Source organism: Eptesicus fuscus, chromosome 9 (genome assembly GCF_027574615.1).
Source record: "Eptesicus fuscus isolate TK198812 chromosome 9, DD_ASM_mEF_20220401, whole genome shotgun sequence".
Classification (NCBI taxonomy): Eukaryota; Metazoa; Chordata; class Mammalia; order Chiroptera; family Vespertilionidae; genus Eptesicus; species Eptesicus fuscus.
Window position 1 is genome coordinate 61,831,879 of NC_072481.1, and position 14,741 is coordinate 61,846,619.

The 14,741-nt window shown below is 39.4% G+C and overlaps 1 protein-coding gene across 6 annotated transcripts in view; it reads right to left on the reverse strand.

Moving 5' to 3' along the window:
- Positions 1-14,741, reverse strand: part of TTLL7 (tubulin tyrosine ligase like 7) — a 144,670-nt gene that overhangs the window by 99,219 nt on the left and 30,710 nt on the right. Inside the window, exon 1 of one of the 6 annotated variants that reach the window (XM_054721195.1) lies at positions 8,695-8,711. The exons of the other annotated variants lie outside the window; for them this stretch is intronic. The gene's annotated coding sequence lies outside the window, so the exon portion shown is untranslated. Of the gene's footprint in view, positions 1-8,694; positions 8,712-14,741 lie in introns of those variants that run through there. 6 annotated transcript variants of the gene reach the window in all.

A 14,741-nucleotide genomic window follows, 5' to 3' on the forward strand; every position in this document is an offset into this window, starting at 1 on the left:
TGGGTCTTCTGCAGCGCAGCCATGTGGATGACAGAAATCACCTGGCCAAGCAACATGTGGAGGAGAAAGCATTTGCCAGGGAGGGCTCTGAGCAGCTAAAAAAGAATAAATTTGCTGCAAATACTGCTGTGGATAGCCCTGCTAAGTGCGGTGAGGTCTGCTAATCTAGAAAGACAGTGATACTCCTAGTTGAGCCCAAACCAGCTACCAATGCTGAGCAACCAAGACATTCACTTTTAAGGCATGCAATCTACCAAAAATATAAGGATTAACAGCAACCACAAATAGTAATATACCCTCTACTCCAAAGTACTGGGCCAGGAGCATGGGAGCTTAAGCTGAACAGGTTGTGGGTGGCTGAGAAATGGGGGAGAGAGGATATAAATGAACATCAATAGAAGGGTGAATACATTATGGTGCATTCACACAGTGGTGAGAATAAATGGACTAGAACTAAATGATAAATCACACACAATAAAATAAAAATATACTGAGGAATACATAAAATAATATATCGTTTACATAAAATTTTAAATAATATAAAATTTATTATATATATTGAGATATAGACCTCAGAAATTAATACATATGGAAAAAAATGTATAAAGAACTACATCCATGGGAATGATAAATACCACGTCCAACAACTCGTCAAGGTGACCACCAATGTTCTATATATACTGAAGATGTAATGCTTAATATAAAGTATGAATATACCTTTATCATGTTTTAGCCTTCTGAAATACTGTCATAGGTAGAAACGAAATAGCCAGAATACTTTTGCTTGAACCATTATGTGTCTCCTTGGAAGTATCGTGTCCTAAGTCACACTGTCAGAAACTTAGGCCCAATCCAACTGATAGGCAATGTGAGGTCACTGAAGGACATAAAGAGGAGTAACGTAATCCAAATTTCCTTCTGATAGATGACACCGGCAGTTATTGCGCAGCTGGATGGGAGAGGGGCAGAGTGGAGACAGGGAGTCTAGGAGGGTGTTGGCAAAAGTCCCAGAGAAGTGGTAAGTGTTTAATTGTGGATAGAAGGAATAGATGCAGGAGAAGGAATACTGCTGCTACAGAATAGCACCAGAACTTGTTGATCAAGATGGAAAAAGTAATCTCGGATGACGGGCAGATTTCCGGCTTCGGAGAACTGGACAGAGCAGGGGTGGGGAACGCCGGGCCTGCAGGCTGCACAAGGCGCATGAAATCATTTGGTCTGGCCCTGATAACACATTAGGGGTGAGTTAATTAAATGTTTGACCAAATACAACAGGCTAATTTTTAAGCTGATAATTCTGTATGGCCTGCAAATGATAAATACCAAATGGCCGGTGGCAGAAAAAAGGTTCCCCACCCCTGGTCTAGAAGGTGGCAGCATTTGTCAAAAGAAGGCTGCAGAAAGAAGAGATATTGGGGGAGGGGGGGTTAAGATGATTTGAGTTTTACATTTGCAGAAATGGATAGATGTGGGATACAGAAAATAAGACAACAGAATTAGTGATTGACTGGAAAGACAGAAAACCTCTACTTGTATAAAAAATACAGAAAGGTCCTTTAGAAAGCATAACTGCTCCTATTGCTATGCTCTCTGCCAAGAAATGACAATAGAGTTTCAAAATGACCAGCTGCCTGACTTGTGAACAAGTGACATCAACCAAACAACTGTCGTAACAAGAAAAGGGCAGCACCACTCACTGTGTGTACAAATTAAAAGGGCTTTTAGAGAAGCTACTTACTCTCTGAACATAGAAACTTTTGTCTCCCTTTCTCAGTCTGGGTATATTCTCAAAAGTTAGATCTGTAGTGTGTTCTAGACCTTGACACACACACACACACACACACACACACACACACACACACACACACACTTGATCAACCACTTCTAAAAAAGTGACAGAGAGCCAAGTGTGACATTATGTAAAAATAAACAGAACTCTATTAACTGCAGTAACAATTAATATTGACCTTAAACAACCACAGTCCCCATTAATGTGCTTCTTATTTGTTTTTCAAACTATCTTAGCCTGATTAGTATTTGTTCAATGTTTATGGTTAAATTATAGCATCCCTACAAAATGTCCACTACACTCTGGGGAATGCCTTTTCTTTGGAATTCAGCCTTGTATGACATGAAAAAGTAGAGATTAGTAAATAGGGAATAACACATCATACCCTGAAAGCATTTTCCCCTTATTAATAATTGTATTTTCAGTATTTAGAATAATGGAAAAAGGCAAAAGGTTCCCTTAATAAATGTTGAACTAAAGCATTATCTCAATTCATTGAGGTTCTGCTTCCCGGCATCTGTTTGGCTCAAATAAACTCACACAAATTCTTAAAAAAAAAATAAATGTTGAACTAAATAAAGTTCAAAGCAAGCAACAGCTATAATTCAGTCATTAAAGTGATAGAACACAAGTGAGTTCAGTGTAGCCACCAAATGCCTGGTATTTATAAGTAGAGATAAAAGCCCCTTCGAGTAGATGTCTCCTAGAATATAATATTGTAGTTCTATATAAATCTACGGTAGGCCTAAAAAAATGTATCTTGCTCCCTAGGAATAGCATATCAAATTATCAATTAACTATGGTATATATTACTCTCTTTGGTAGGTCCATGCACCTTCTCTCATTCCTTCACCCCAGGAAGAACTGTGCCAAATCTAAGACAGCTGAATCTCACATCCTCAACACACCCAATCTATGCTTGACTACACAAGACTTCTTTTGTTCTAGGGAATAAAGTTGGAATTTAAGGTCCTTTGGACCCAACTCTCCAAAACTTCTAGTAACCTAGATCACAGGTGAAAGAGAGAAACTGAAGAGAACAGAGGATTTCTAAAATATCCAGTTCTCTGTTCTCTTCCAGAAAATGCACAATAGATATCAAAATATGCAGCTGGTGAACAAATGACATCACCCGAGTGTCATCTGATGCCGGCATATCTAGTTTTAATGTCCAAAACTTAACTCCGACTTCTGCTGAAAACCTGGCACTCCTCCATGTCCCTCCCTTGGTAAAGGGCATCATACTTAGCCAAATCACCGAGAGACGGAAAAGCCGGCATCATCTCCAACTCTTCCTTTGACGACCTTGCCTGATATTCATTTAATGCACACGTTGTTATCAATTTTGGGGTATATACTAGTTTCCTTATTTACATTACCAACTACTTCTAAAATGAATTTTAAATCTTAAATGTATAAATTCATTGGGTTGTTAAATAAACCTCCTATGGCATTCATATCAGTTAATAAATCAACACATGTTGAAGACTACTAGCTACCTACCTAATAGCCATTCACTAGTTCTTCCTTACTAATAAAACCCCTATGGGTTCATTATTAGGGCTAGCATTATGCCTATCTACATACCTACATTTCCAGACCTCCTTACAGGTATACATGGCCATGTTACCGAGTTATGGCCAATGGTATACAAGTGAAAGTTGTTGAGCAGAACTTCCTAATAAAACACCTTAAAAGTGAGGCAGACAACTGGCGGACACCACAAATATGATTGCAGGAGCTGCAGCAATTCGAAGCGACATTGGTCTTGTCATGGCAATGCTACATCAGTCTCGGACTGCCAAACTCCAGAGAAAATAAGCCTCCGAAGTGTAAAACCCCTGTTATTTGGACTCTCTGTTACCATCAGTTAAATGTGCCTTCAAATGGACACGCTACTCAATAGAAATGACTGCTTTAGTTTCTGAGAAAGATACGCCAGCTTAAATTCAAAGTCACTGGCACGATGACTTCAGACATTCATCATTTTTAAGAGCCACAGTCACTCGTTTCTGTGAACAATAACCTGAATTTCCTCTGGAGAGGCACTACTCTCTACTCTCCCCCTCCACACGCTTCCGGTGGGGTTGATGCTGATCCCAGTGCCAAAGTGGGCAAATAACTTCCATCTCAAATGATTGTAGAATCCTATCCCCTTGACCATGGAATTGGTTCAGAGACGAACCTGGGACCCAACTAAGACCAGTGAGAGTCAAGTCCAGAATTCCACTCAGACTCTTAGAGAACAGAGGTTCTCTTTTGAGCTGAATTTGCAGATACACACCTACATTACTGGTCCTCATCTTGCCTCTCCACAGTCTGAGGGTGAGTCAACATGAAGGAGGCAGGAAAATAGATAACAGATTCTCTAACTTTTCAGTAACATAAACCAAATAATTGGTTTTCAGGGTTTTGTTTGTTTGAGTTTTTTATTTTGTTTTGGTTTTGCCTAAACACGTCTCCTAACCAATACAAATAAAAATGAACTTGGGTTCCATTTTCAATTTTGTTTTTAAGTAAAGAAAATTTCTTCAAAATGTCCTTGCAAAAAAGGCCACAAGGCAGCAACTTGGAAATGTCGTTTAGTTTACAGATCCTTCAATCCCAAACACAGAGCCTGGAAGAGAGCCTGGAATATAGAAACTAAACTTCTGAGCTACCATTTCAGAAGGTTACAGTTCTTTAGGAGGTTTTGAACTTGAAATAAGAAATTGTCAGTTATATTAATTTCTAGAATCCAGGTAAATTTATCAGTTTTCAAATTTCTCTAAATTAAATCCCAGTAAAAATTAAGCCACAGTCTGAGAGTCATGTAATCAAAGATTAAAAAATCCACATGGAAAAAGGAAAATGTAGAGGCTCCATTTAGATCATGCTCTGCATGCCTCCATCAGTTAAGCTAAGCTAAGTGTATGACCGTAAGACCTTCAACGGGGGGAAAAAAGAATCATAAGGCTATTTTGTTTCTAAATCGTTAAACTAGATGCAAAGTGAATTTATAAGATCAACTTTTGGGAAAAAAATACTAATAGCCTTTGTCTAACAGGCCCACTATTTAAAAAAACTAATTAACTATATTTTAATAAGTTTAGCTCATTTTAAAATAAGAATCATTCCCCCCAAAAGTCATTCCAGACCTTTAAAAACACTGTATCTACCTGGCACCACATGCTTTGCTGTGAGACAGTCCTTTTATAGCAATGCAGAAGAAAAGAACTATTTTTGTCTTTAATTCTGACAAGCAATATTGGAATGTAGAACAGAATTGGCGCCTGAAGTTGCCCAGTGCACAGTCATATGAGATCCACAGATGCTGCATTCTCAAATAATACAAATTGGGTTTTTTAATCGTCTTTCTTCTCTTAACCTCTCTTTTCACACAGAGGTAATAAATATTATAAAGATGTATCACAAATCTGCTTAAAAGTTTTATAATCCCTTCAATATTTTATTACATATCTAATAAAAGCAAAAAGTATTTTTAATGCTCATCATTTTATAAGGTGCTCCATTGAGAAAAAAAAAATGTGTCTTGCCTCCAACATATACGTTTTTATTTCAGAGAAGAGACTTGGCAGATCCAAAACAACCTAAAAGACAACAATTCATCCAAAACATACTGGCATACTGATTGCATCAACTACAAATTATATTCACGAATGAAAGTTGACCTTAAATATCTAGAAAAAAATGATATGCAACCCTATATTCAAATGCATCTGATTTTTACAAATTAAGGATTATATTAAATCAACAAAGCTGATTTTTTGTTTTGCCTCATGGGATTTGGATTTACTATATTTTAATCCTATCTAGTATTCAAAATTATCCATATAAACAAGCCTGACTAGAAAACAGTGTGCATTGTTTAGAATAATTTTAATCCAGGTACTGCAAAATTGTCATCTATTTCTGTCCTAGACTGGCTTTGGTGATAATACCACATTGCTGGAAGTTGCACCAACAGATTATTTTTTACAAGTTTCATTTATATCTTGCCAGTCAACCTATTAAAGAAAAAGGTTTGCTTTTATGAAGAACATGGAGCCCAGCCAGAGTGACTCAGTGGTTGGACATTGACCCATGAACCAAGAGGTCCCAGTTTGATTCCCCATCAGGGCACATGCCTGGCTTGTAGACTTGATACCCAGTGGAGGGCATGCAAGAGGCAGCCAATCAGTGTCTCTCTCATCAATGTTTCTCTCTCTCTATTCCTTTGCCTTCCTCTCTATATCCTATCTAATCAAAGAGTAATATGCAAATTGACCATCACTCCAACACACAAGATGGCTGCCCCCATGTGGACACAAGATGGCCGCCACAAGATGGCCGGCAGGGGAGGGCAGTTGGGGGTGACCAGGCCTGTAGGGGAGGACAGTTGGGGGGGGACCCAGGCCAGCAGGGGAGGGCAGTTGGGAGAGACCAGGCCTGCAGGGGAGGGCAGTTGGGGGCAATCAGGCCTGCAGGGGAGGGCAGTTGGGGGGAACCAGGCCTGCAAGGGAGGGCAGTTGGGGGCGACCAGGCCTGTAGGGGAGGACAGATGAGGGGGGGACCCAGGCCAGCAGGGGAGGGCAGTTGGGAGAGACCAGGCCTGAAGGTGAGGGTAGTTGGGAGGGACCCAGGCCTACAGGGGAGGGCAGTTGGGGGCGACCAGGCCAGCAGGAGAGGGCAGTTAGGGGCAACCAGGCTGGCAAGGGAAGGCAGTTAGGGGTTTCCGGACCAGCAGGGGAGGGCAGCTGGTGGTGACCAGGGCTACAGGGGAAGGCAGTTAGGGGCGACCAGGCTTGCAGGGGAGGGCAGTTAGGGGCAACCAGGCCAGCAGGGGAGCGCAGTTAGGGGCAATCAGGCTGGCAAAGGAAGGCAGTTAGGAGTTACCAGGCCAGCAGAGGAGGGCATTTAGGGATGACCAGGCCAGCAGGGGAAGGCAGTTAGGGGCAATCGAGCCAGCAGGGGAGCAGTTAGGCGTCAATCAGGCTGGCAGGCAGAAGCGGTTAGGGGCAATCAGGCAGGTAGGCAGGTGAGCAGTTGGGAGGCAGCAGTCCTGAATTGTGAGAGGGATGTCTGACTGCCCATTTAGGCCCGATCCTGGTGGGGTCCCAGATTGGAGAGGGTGCAGGCTGGACTGAGGGACACACCCCTCCCCCGTGCACAAATTTCATGCACCGGGCCTCTAGTATAATCAATAAAAATATATTTAAAAAATAAATAAGAACAGGGAAAAGGTGAATCTTACAACAACAATATATACTTTATATGCAAATTTAAATAGTCTCTACCTACATTATTGTTTTCTGTTATTTGATTATTCAATTAAATAGTAACTTGAGTGTCTTCCTTAAACAACTAGAATATAAGCTTCTATACAGTGTGTGTGTGTATATATATATATATTCTGTATTCTCCGCTTAGCATCTTCAAAATGTGGGTAGGCCTCACACAATCAGTTGAAGTCCTTAAGAGGAAACAGAATGAGGTCCTCTAAGAAAGAGGGAATTCAGACTCAGATCATCTTTGGACTCAAGCTATAACAAGTCTTTTCTGGGTCTCCAGCTTGCCAACCTACCCTGCAGATTTTAGACTTGCCAGTCTCCACAATGACATAGCCAATTCATTCATATTCATTCATTCATTCATTCATTCATTCATTCATGCATATTTTCTCTCTCCCTCTCTTCATATACATACTATTGGTTCTATTTTTTTAAAGAACCTTAACTAATACATTCATTATTCCCTAGGGTAAGCTACATTTTATGAGACTAAAAATGTGATTTAAAATACTCTTTAAGACAAGAAGGTTCTGAAGGAAAAGATATAAAAATCTAAATATAGCCAAGGCCTAAACTAAGAATGATAGACTAGTATAAAAAGAATGAATGAGGCCAGTTGTATAAAGAATAATCTATAGGATATATTTCTAGAATAGAAGAAAATGAATAGACAAATATAGACTATTCCATAATTGCCACCATATTTCTTTGATTCTAACCCACACTGATTTGTTTTATTTTTTTAACATTTAAAAACATCTAAAACTCTGATGCATCTTAATATCACTGTCAGCCAGGTGACAGTCCTGACTTAGTTATATTGCCTGGGCATACACATCAAAATTTACAGAATCAGTATCAGAGGTTGAGAGAAAAACCCAGAAATGATCATAAAACACGCGTTAAGAAATGTTTTATCTTCAGGGGGAAGGTGGAGGTAGGTAGGAAGTGATCAACCAAAGAACTTGTATGCACATATGGACACAGATAATAGGGTGGTGAGGTGGGGGCCTGGGACAAGGACAGGTTATAAGGGATCAATGGGAGAAAAAAGGGGACATATGTAGTACTTTCAACAATAAAGATTTAGAAAAAAAGAAATGTTGTATCACTAACTCTTGATGACACAGACAATCATGTTGTATGGGAAAACATGGACAATGAGAACTCTGAGTGTGGAAGAGACTGATGTATCTGTCTTTGAATGTGAAGAAGTTTAAGTAATGCCTTGATCAGTCTATTTTACTTACATTTTCCTTTTTTGTATGCATAAAGTGATATTTTAAATATTACCTTTTAAAGGCTCTTCCAACATGCATAAAATAAAGTTTCAGTATTTAGAAAAAAGCATTATTTTATAGTTGAAATTGCAGAGGGTTTAAGTAAATAAAACAGTGGGGTGTCTCACAATAAATGTGATCTTAACTGTGATGAAAAATAGCAGCAGACTGACTATCCCAATTACTAGTGTACAGAACTAATGACAATGTCAACCATTTGACATTTTTGAACCTTGGTTCTGTGCCAGCCATTCCCAAACTTGTATGTGCATCAGAATCTCCTGGAGGACTTAAATAAGATTGCTAGGCCCCATCCCTGAGCTTCTAGTTCAAGGTAGCACAATACATGTCAGACCTCACTCTTGGGCAGGCTGAGAATCCTCATGTCTTCTTTGACCTGGGCAGGATTAGCTCAGTGGCAAAGGGCTGAAACTGCAGAGAAACAGAATCAGTACCTACAGCTGCACAGGGAGAGGCAAAGCAATGACTGATACATGAGTGATCCATCTCAAAATCCAATTTTAACACCAACAACATGTGCAATAACTGCACAGGGTGTTAATGTTTCCAATTATTAACCTGAAAACAAAAGTGGAACTAAGATCCCTTCTAGCTCTAAGATCTTTGGCCCCAGGAAAGAAAAAAAAAAGTGTAATATAAGTCATTAATGATGTGGACAGGTTTTCTACTCAAGGCTCACTCAAAATATAGCTTTCAACATTCCAATTAAAACTGGACTCAGAAAGCAGAATTTCCAAAATAGTGAAGAATTCAGCAATTCTCCTTTTAAAAAAATGATAAAACTGCATAAAATTGTCAAGAACAACTATTTTAGAACTCTGGAAAAGGACAAAAGGTGTACAAGAAATGGAGAATCTTTCATTCAACAAAAGCTGCTAAACTTGGGGTGAGAGCAGTGGGAGTAGCCTGAAGCCATTCCCGTGCACCACCACCTTCCAGCTCCTTCAGTGCAGTAGTTCTGCCAGGGCTGGGCAAGGCATGAAAAGCAATAGCTTTACTGCCGGGAGGAAATAACTTGTTTGGAACAAAGTGTGTTCATTGTCAAAAAGAATAGCAAACTTGGTGGCAAATGATCAGGGAGGGCCAATATCACAGAAAGTATAGCAAACGCCTAAAATATGTACTGTGTTTATGCTCTTGACTTGGTAACTCCAATTCTAGGAATCAATCCTAATAAAGTCATTCAAATGTTGAGGCACATTTGCGGACAGGAATGTACATCAAACCACTATTTATACCTGTAACTGAAAGCAACCTAAATGTAACCAAGAGAAATGAAGTAACTTATGGTACAGCCAAATGATGGTGATCTTTAAAGCTGACTCTGAAGAGCTTACTGCAGTGGGAGGCACATAATCATTTCAGCAAGGACATGAATGACTTGTAGTAAATTAAATCATATCATTTTTTTACCATGAACAAATTAATGATAAAATTGTAGAAGACTTGCTTTAATTTATTGAACTAAACAAATATACTTCCATTGGGTCATTATATTCGCCACCTATTTGCTTTGCATGTCACATTGCATTTGTTTTTTTGAAACTTCAGAATGTTTTAAAGCAAAGATATGAAAGTCATCAATTATGAATCATACATATACGAGGAGAAACTCCACTACACAATATTAATAAAACCTCTTAAAATAATCTCTAAAATTGGCTACTTCTGAAAGAGATTGATTTGTAAGTATTACACAGGATTTTTATTGTGAATTACATTTTGTGTTTATTGTGGTGCTTGGAATATTTACTAAACTAGCTCTGAGGGCAACACTTCTAGAGTAAATCAACATGTAAACTAACCAACCCCAGATTCCAGGAATTCAAGCCAAGACTCAGATCATCAAATAAAAATAGCTAGCGGTAAAGTTACAGTAAAAGTTAAAGTGCTATTTACACCCAAATCACAGAAAATGAGGAACACACAGTACATACTGAATTAATTTAAAATGTTTCCCCTTTAGATATGAACAGAAAGAAAGCACACGGACAAAATCCTAAATATCTTCTTTTCCTAATCAACGAGGGAACAGTCTTTTTTAAGTTTTGATTTCAGTATGGTCATGTCAGGTTTCAGATTATCAACTGCACATCCAAGTAGAAATTTCAAGTAGTTGAAAATTAAAATAATTGCTAATCAAAAAACAAACAAACAGGTCTTCCTCTCTTCCCCTGTATGCTTTTTAGTTGCAGGTATTATCCACGAGATCTCAGTTTGGGTTCCCAAAAACAAACCCTAATGCAAGTAGTTTATTTGGGGAAATGCCGAAAACACAGATAGGGGAGCAGGGGAGTGAAACAGGGAAGGGAAGGCAGCCAATAAAAGGCTATGTTATAAAGCCAGCCACATTTTGGGTAGCTGGAGCATAATCCACTAGGAAACTCTGGGAACCAGTATAAAATACAACAGCTCAGAGTTAACCAACCCACGGTCAATCATTGGTTGAGGGCTGCTGAGGTGTGGGTTGGGTATTAATTCCATGGCACTTCCAGACCTCCTGAGGGTAGGGATGAGAGGCAGGGAGGAGGGAAGAAGTCTAGAAAGGCAAGGGACTTCTAGTCCCATGGCTTCCAGAAAGTCCTCAAAAGCCCTTGGGGAAAGAAAAGCAGATATTGGCAGGCATTTGGAAGTAGGGAGAGCACAAATTTGGAAGTGGGTAAGATGCCAAAAATATGGGGAGGGCACTGAGGGCATCTACTCAACAGCTCTCCCATCCCTAAATTATGTTATCTGTCTCCAAGATTTCAGTTACCACTAAGCTGAAGATGGCTCCACTCCAGACATGGCATTTAAATTCACCCAACAAAATCACCTACTATGGCCCAGCTATCATTTAAAAAACAGTTAAAATATCTGCACTGACTCTTCACAAGGCCTGGAATCCAGTTTCTCTATCAAGGATTTAGAAATGGCATTCTGTTTTGGATGGATGGTACCAGGAGATTTGATTTGACACAGCAAGTACACTGCAGTTGCTTATATTGTTTATTCACTGTTTATCTGTTGTATTTGTATAGCAGGTATTCTGTGTTTAGGTTGTTGCTTGGTAGTATTTTTTTAAGTGACTTTAACAGAGTTGTTAGCGAATGGTCACATGTGGTTCACATCCACAGGATACCCTTAGTGCTGCCCTGCTGAAACCTCTCATTCTGTGTCAACTCCACTTCACTTGCTGGAGCTTGCTAGGCTCTTGGTTCTATGCCCCATCCTCGAAAGCTCTGTCTGGACCCTGCAGTTTTACAGTCCACTCAGACTTCCCTTCAAGTGCTTCGCACACAGGCCTTAGTGAAGTCCTTGCTGTTAAGGTTTTGATGCTTCTGTTATCTCTATTAATAAACTCTTCATTCCAGTCCCCACTGCCCTATACAAATCCATAAACAGTCCTATACATCCTAAAAATAAAGGTAGGAGGCAGACAAAAGAAGAAGAATGATGGAAAAAAAGGAGTCTAGGCAATTTACCTTTAGTTCTTAACTCTCCAGAAAACTCCAAATCCATATAATCAAAAGCTTCTCCTTTAGACATTTCCTTTAGGGCATAGGTCTACCGAAAGACCTGTACAAGGATGTTCATAACAGCATTAGCAATAATAGCCCAAACCAGAAACAACCCTATTATCAACTAAGAGTAAGATTAAATAAATTGTGATATATCCATACAACGGAAAACTACACAACAATTTTAAAAAGAATGAACTACAACTACCACAACAACATGGATTACTATCACAGCATAATGACGAGTGGAGGAAGATGGACACAAAAGAGTATGCCCATATATTCTGCATTATTTCATTTATGAGGTTCAAGAACAGGAAAAACTAAATCTAAATTTATATTAGTCATAAAATAAAGGCTACCTCTTGGCAGGACCAGGAGTAATTGATTGAGAAGAGTCACGAGGGAACCTTCTGGGATGATGGAAATGTTCTATATCTTGATCTGGGTGATAGCTACACAAATGTTTGCATGTTTAAAAGTCCATCAAGTTGTACCCTTAAGGTACACTGCTTATGTTATATACATTATTGTGTGTGTGTCTCTGTGTGTTACTGCAAGTTTTTAAAAGGTAGTGAAATATAGCCATCAGATATAGGAGGAGAATGAGACCCCAGGGTCATAAAAGTCAAAGGGAGAACATGGTATGGTATTTCAAAGGGTATCGTATAAAACAACCATATAAATACTAAAGAAGGAAAGATCAGAAAGAAAGAAGATCAAGAAGTAGTCATCTTATTTAGAAGAGTGGAAGCCATAATTATTTTTGAGAAAGCAAAGAAAGTCAGATTACTAAGGGTTTACTAGGCAGAAGTAGTAAAAGATGACCTTCAATCAGGAAAAAAATAAAATACGAAGAATAGGAGGTTTGACTTCGGATGGTAAATACACAATGCAATCAATACACATACAGATTATGTATTATAGAGTTGTACACGAGAAGCCTGTATAGTTTTATTAACCAATATCACCCCAATACATTTAATTAAAGTTTAAAGTTTTTAAAAAGAAGTAATGGGAAAGATGGTATGTAGTTTAGGGGAGAAAAAGTCTAAAGGGAGTTTTTTGGGGGGTGGCAGGAAGGAAATATGCTAGAAAAAAACAAATATGTTTGAGAGCCAATAGATTAAAAATAAAATAAATAGAACACCTAGTGGACTAGGTGCAAGGGTCCACCTATAGCCCACAGGCCAAGTCCAGCCCACTGCCTGTTTTGTTCATGTTTCACTTCAGGCTGCTTTTGTCCTGAAAATGCAGGATTGAAGAGTTGCAATAAAAACCATCTAACCTTATAGAGAAAAGTTTACTGACCCCTGAATGAGGCTCCTCTAGGAACTAGAAGGAAATAGGAATAACAGAATTAGAAAGGTTAGCCCTGGGAAAGAGTGGAAAATGTGTGATTATGACAACCTATACTGAGAGAGAGAGAGAGAGAGAGAGAGAGAGAGAGAGAGAGAGAGAGATGAAAAATTAAGCCTAGCCAGCATGGCTCAGTGGTCAAGGTTCAATTCCCAGTCAGGGCATATGCCGGGTTGTGGGCTCGATCCCTAGTGTGGGCTGTGCAGATGGCAGCCAATCAATGATTCTCTCTCATCATTGATGTTTCTATCCCTCCTTATCCCTTCCTCTCTGAAACCAATAAAAATATATTTTAAAAACTTAACCCTTGCCCTAGCCGGTTTGGCTCAGTGGATAGAGCGCCGGCCTGCGGACTGAAGGGTCCCCGGTTCGATTCCGGTCAAGGGTATGTACCTTGGTTGCGGGCACATCCTCAGTAGGGGGTGTGCAGGAGGCAGCTGATTGATGTTTCTCTCTCATGGATGCTTCTAACTCTCTGTCCCTCTCCTCTCTGTAAAAAATCAATAAAATATTTTTTAAAAAATTTAACCCTAGTCTATGCCAGGGAATAAGCAATGTACTCAATACCCATAAATAAATCAGAAATGGTTTCAGGCCTCCAGAAAGTAAGACAATGATAATATTAACAACTACTACTATATTGTACTACTATAGCAATGACTCATATTAGCATCACACTGCTACTGAACATTTCCATCTGGATATTCTCAATGCAACCAAAACTCAAAATATTCAAACCAAACTCATAATCTTGGCATTTTTATCTCCTTCAACCACTAGCAATTCCAGCCCCAAGACCTATTTTCTTTATCCTCTAGTACCCCTGAAACCCATCCACTTGTTTCCATCACCTTCACCTCCACATACAGCCTAGCCACCACAAAGCTCTCATTTGGCTCCTAATAGATCTACTGAAATCTACCCTTAGTCACCCCCAACCCATTTTCTACAATGCAGATCCAAAATGCAAATCTGATCACAAATGTCTTTGTTATTCTCCCAATTGCTTTCCCCCACTTCACTCCAGCTGTCTTAATCCCTTTGATGGCTTTTAAATGCTCATCTGATGAAATCCAAAAGGTCACTGTGACCAAAAACAACCTTGCTAAAAAAAGACCTGTGACACAAGTCAATTTAGCTAAGCTAACAAAATTTCCTAGAAATCCCTCCCTTGAATGGTTTGAGTTAGAGCTGGCTACAAGAGAAATCTGCTTGCAATTTTGAAGGCAGAAGTAAAACAGCTATTAGGCTCTGAAGGTCATTTTAGGGCACTGGGCACAAAGTTGATGGGAAGACATAGCACAGCACCTTAAACCACACAGTTATATGTAGTGTGTACTACGTGTCCCGGTTAATAATGCGGATTTTTTTCAATAGATGGAGTTACACATATCCTATTTAATAAAAGAGTAATATGTAAATTGACCATTACTCCAACACACAAGATGGCTTCCCCCATGTGGACACAAGATGGCCACCACAAGATGGCCAGCAGGGGAGGGCAGTTGGGAGTGGCCAGGCA